Raw genomic sequence first — 5,000 nt, 5'->3', positions numbered from 1 at the left:
CACCTTAACCCAAGTTACGCTGCACCTTAACCCAAGTTACGCTGCACCTTAACCCAAGTTACGCTGCACCTTAACCCAAGTTACGCTGCACCTTAACCCAAGTTACGCTGCACCTTAACCCAAGTTACGCTGCACCTTAACCCAAGTTACGCTGCACCTTAACCCAAGTTACGCTGCACCTTAACCCAAGTTACGCTGCACCTTAACCCAAGTTACGCTGCACCTTAACCCAAGTTACGCTGCACCTTAACCCAAGTTACGCTGCACCTTAACCCAAGTTACGCTGCACCTTAACCCAAGTTACGCTGCACCTTAACCCAAGTTACGCTGCACCTTAACCCAAGTTACGCTGCACCTTAACCCAAGTTACGCTGCACCTTAACCCAAGTTACGCTGCACCTTAACCCAAGTTACGCTGCACCTTAACCCAAGTTACGCTGCACCTTAACCCAAGTTACGCTGCACCTTAACCCAAGTTACGCTGCACCTTAACCCAAGTTACGCTGCACCTTAACCCAAGTTACGCTGCACCTTAACCCAAGTTACGCTGCACCTTAACCCAAGTTACGCTGCACCTTAACCCAAGTTACGCTGCACCTTAACCCAAGTTACGCTGCACCTTAACCCAAGTTACGCTGCACCTTAACCCAAGTTACGCTGCACCTTAACCTAACTTACGCTGCACCTTAACCTAACTTACGCTGCACCTTAACCTAACTTACGCTGCACCTTAACCTAACTTACACTGCACCTTAACCTAACTTACGCTGCACCTTAACCTAACTTACACTGCACCTTAACCTAACTTACACTGCACCTTAACTGTCACATGTAACGTCACAGGAATGTAGCTTTGCCTAACAGCAACCCTCTGAACATAGTTCACTGCTTGGATCCTCTGGTGTCATGTGTATTTCTTGATGCCATGGTGCGTACCCTCACATAAAGGTCTTTCGAGTGTTGCGTACTTTCTACACAGTCCCGCTAACCACTGGAAGGGTGTACCGCTACAGAACGAATATCGCCCTCCCCTCCTGCCCTTCCAAGCTGGTCGGTCAGGCGTTTGTTTGTGAAATGAGCCTTGCAGCTGTTCAGTTGCATTCGGTTGTCGATGCAGTCAGTGTACGTTGTGGTACGGCCTGTGTGGACTGTCCGCTGATGTACGCGTAACCCACACTGATCATCCGTCGTTACGTACTGAGTGACATAATGTGGCACATGCTTGACCGTACACCGGCTGCGCCCTACAATGGCGAATCATAAGGGCCATATGTTGTGCACGATGCTACTTGTCTCGTCTCCCCATTACAGCGAGATTGCACTGTTGTACGCCGTACAGACATGTGGTAGGTAGGTACGGACGAAAGTATTGCATGTTGGCCCCCCCCCCCCCCCCTCCTCCCTCTGCCGGGAATCAGCGTGAGCCGTCTGTTGATGTAGCGACGAGGGTTTTCCTATTTAATCGTATTGCCCCACACAACATGATAGCACGGTGGACCGCGTTCCACATCTGCGACATGCTACAGAGGCCGGTTGACAGTCGACCGCGCAAGGGACATTGCACACGTGCGCGGACCATCTTCCACGTGTTCTCTCGTGTACATGCCGCAGTGTGTATGTGGGCTGATGTAGCGTGTCGTGACACATAACATGCAGGCATGCCAGAATCGTAGATTTCGCAAATGTAGATTGACGTATACGTTTGCTGCCAAAGATCCGCAAATGAACTGGAAATCAGTTGTTGAGCGGTTGTTCGCGCTGCAGGTGCATCGGTGATAGCGACGATCGGTACATCTATGAACCGGTTGTTTCGGCGGTACCCGCCATGCCCCCGAACCTGAGTTGGCCATGTGGGTATGAAGCGATACGAGGCTGTGGCTTGGCGGGACAGTCCCCGGCCGGTGAGGGGGGGCCGCCCGGCGTGCTGGCCGCGCGCTGCGTGAGCGCACGCACTACAGCCGGCTGGTGGGGGGCGCCCAGTGGCAGGAGCGCCGGCCGACGGGCCCGGCTGGCGTCCCAGCTATGCGCCGGCGCACCCTGCGCGCGGCGCCAGGCGGCCAAAGTGGGTTCTGCCGAGCCCGGTGCGAAGCGCGGTGGACATCTGCAGTGTGCTGGTCCGATTGCGGACTGTGTGCGTTGAGGATGCGCCGCCGCCCGGCACTCGGCGTCGCGACGCCGTCTGCTGCTCGGTCGCCCCCAGCGGTTCTCGCAGGTGGTTTGTATCGCAGCTCTGCGGACGTGTTGGCGCGTGCGCTGTGCTGGGAGAGTTCGCTTCTGCACCCAAGTGGGGCTTTGCCCTTCTGTGGCGCTGGCGTTGGAGCTGCCGGTCACCGTAGGTGGCGCGTGTTGTTTCCCGCCGGCAATGCCACGACAGCACGCTCCCGGGCCTCTGTCGGCAGCGGCAAGCTCAGTTGGGAGCACGGGTGTTCGCACTGAAAGCGTCTACTCGCCCATCTCCGGGCGATTGCGCCTCTCTCGAACCCGACCAAGTACTTAGGACGGCGCTGCGCGCCGCCGGGACCTGAGAGGGTTTCGAGGTGTATCGTGCAGGGGAGCTCAGCCTCCTCCTGTTTGCAGAATAATTGAGCGGACGCTTGCGTGTTCGCGCGGGCCCTCGGGACACACTCCCGGGCGGCCGGCTGCTCAGCTCTCGTTGACGCAGCTCCCTGGTTGATCCTGCCAGTAGTCATATGCTTGTCTCAAAGATTAAGCCATGCATGTCTCAGTACAAGCCGCATTAAGGTGAAACCGCGAATGGCTCATTAAATCAGTTATGGTTCCTTAGATCGTACCCACGTTACTTGGATAACTGTGGTAATTCTAGAGCTAATACATGCAAACAGAGTCCCGACCAGAGATGGAAGGGACGCTTTTATTAGATCAAAACCAATCGGATTGGCTCGTCTGGTCCGTTTGCCTTGGTGACTCTGAATAACTTTGGGCTGATCGCACGGTCCTCGTACCGGCGACGCATCTTTCAAATGTCTGCCTTATCAACTGTCGATGGTAGGTTCTGCGCCTACCATGGTTGTAACGGGTAACGGGGAATCAGGGTTCGATTCCGGAGAGGGAGCCTGAGAGAAACGGCTACCACATCCAAGGAAGGCAGCAGGCGCGCAAATTACCCACTCCCGGCACGGGGAGGTAGTGACGAAAAATAACGATACGGGACTCATCCGAGGCCCCGTAATCGGAATGAGTACACTTTAAATCCTTTAACGAGTATCTATTGGAGGGCAAGTCTGGTGCCAGCAGCCGCGGTAATTCCAGCTCCAATAGCGTATATTAAAGTTGTTGCGGTTAAAAAGCTCGTAGTTGGATTTGTGTCCCACGCTGTTGGTTCACCGCCCGTCGGTGTTTAACTGGCATGTATCGTGGGACGTCCTGCCGGTGGGGCGAGCCGAAGGCGTGCTTGCGCGTCCCGAGGCGGACCCCGTTGAAATCCTACCAGGGTGCTCTTAGTTGAGTGTCTCGGTGGGCCGGCACGTTTACTTTGAACAAATTAGAGTGCTTAAAGCAGGCAAGCCCGCCTGAATACTGTGTGCATGGAATAATGGAATAGGACCTCGGTTCTATTTTGTTGGTTTTCGGAACCCGAGGTAATGATTAATAGGGACAGGCGGGGGCATTCGTATTGCGACGTTAGAGGTGAAATTCTTGGATCGTCGCAAGACGAACAGAAGCGAAAGCATTTGCCAAGTATGTTTTCATTAATCAAGAACGAAAGTTAGAGGTTCGAAGGCGATCAGATACCGCCCTAGTTCTAACCATAAACGATGCCAGCCAGCGATCCGCCGCAGTTCCTCCGATGACTCGGCGGGCAGCCTCCGGGAAACCAAAGCTTTTGGGTTCCGGGGGAAGTATGGTTGCAAAGCTGAAACTTAAAGGAATTGACGGAAGGGCACCACCAGGAGTGGAGCCTGCGGCTTAATTTGACTCAACACGGGAAACCTCACCAGGCCCGGACACCGGAAGGATTGACAGATTGATAGCTCTTTCTTGATTCGGTGGGTGGTGGTGCATGGCCGTTCTTAGTTGGTGGAGCGATTTGTCTGGTTAATTCCGATAACGAACGAGACTCTAGCCTGCTAACTAGTCGCGTGACATCCTTCGTGCTGTCAGCGATTACTTTTCTTCTTAGAGGGACAGGCGGCTTCTAGCCGCACGAGATTGAGCAATAACAGGTCTGTGATGCCCTTAGATGTTCTGGGCCGCACGCGCGCTACACTGAAGGAATCAGCGTGTCTTCCTAGGCCGAAAGGTCGGGGTAACCCGCTGAACCTCCTTCGTGCTAGGGATTGGGGCTTGCAATTGTTCCCCATGAACGAGGAATTCCCAGTAAGCGCGAGTCATAAGCTCGCGTTGATTACGTCCCTGCCCTTTGTACACACCGCCCGTCGCTACTACCGATTGAATGATTTAGTGAGGTCTTCGGACTGGTACGCGGCATCGACTCTGTCGTTGCCGATGCTACCGGAAAGATGACCAAACTTGATCATTTAGAGGAAGTAAAAGTCGTAACAAGGTTTCCGTAGGTACCTGCGGAAGGATCATTACCGACTAGACTGCATGTCTTTCGATGTGCGTGTCGTGTCGCGCAACACGCTACCTGTACGGCAGTAGCCGTGCGCCGCGTGCGGAACCACGCGTGCCTCTCAAAACTAGCGCAAGTGTTGTTGTGTGGTACGAGCGCTGAAGCTCTGGAGCGGCTGGCCTGCGGCACCTGGCGCCTGGCGCCGGTTTTGAATGACTTTCGCCCGAGTGCCTGTCCGCTCCGGTGTGGAGCCGTACGACGCCCATCGGCCGTCAGGCCGTTGGACACAAAGTAATGGAACAGGGGCCGTCAAACGCCTCAGTCCCGCCTCTGCAACTGTCTTGAAAGAGACGGTGGAGAACTGAAAAGATAAAGATCACCCAGGACGGTGGATCACTCGGCTCGTGGGTCGATGAAGAACGCAGCAAATTGCGCGTCGACATGTGAACTGCAGGACACATGAACA

General features: G+C 54.7%; 2 non-coding genes across 2 annotated transcripts in view; both read left to right on the top strand.

The window, feature by feature from the left end:
• The first annotated feature begins 2,663 nt into the window (after positions 1 to 2,663).
• On the top strand, positions 2,664 to 4,556 carry LOC126319015 (small subunit ribosomal RNA). The gene has a single exon (XR_007557706.1). It is a non-coding gene; the product is annotated as a small subunit ribosomal RNA (ribosomal RNA).
• Positions 4,557 to 4,911: 355 nt separating this feature from the next.
• Positions 4,912 to 5,000, top strand: part of LOC126319026 (5.8S ribosomal RNA) — a 155-nt gene continuing 66 nt past the window's right edge. Inside the window, exon 1 of the ribosomal RNA XR_007557715.1 lies at positions 4,912 to 5,000. This exon is cut by the window's right edge and continues 66 nt beyond it. This is a non-coding gene — a ribosomal RNA (5.8S ribosomal RNA).

The sequence above is a fragment of the Schistocerca gregaria genome, unplaced genomic scaffold (assembly GCF_023897955.1).
Source record: "Schistocerca gregaria isolate iqSchGreg1 unplaced genomic scaffold, iqSchGreg1.2 ptg000685l, whole genome shotgun sequence".
NCBI classification, from domain to species: Eukaryota; Metazoa; Arthropoda; class Insecta; order Orthoptera; family Acrididae; genus Schistocerca; species Schistocerca gregaria.
This window is presented reverse-complemented; position numbering and strand designations above follow the sequence as displayed.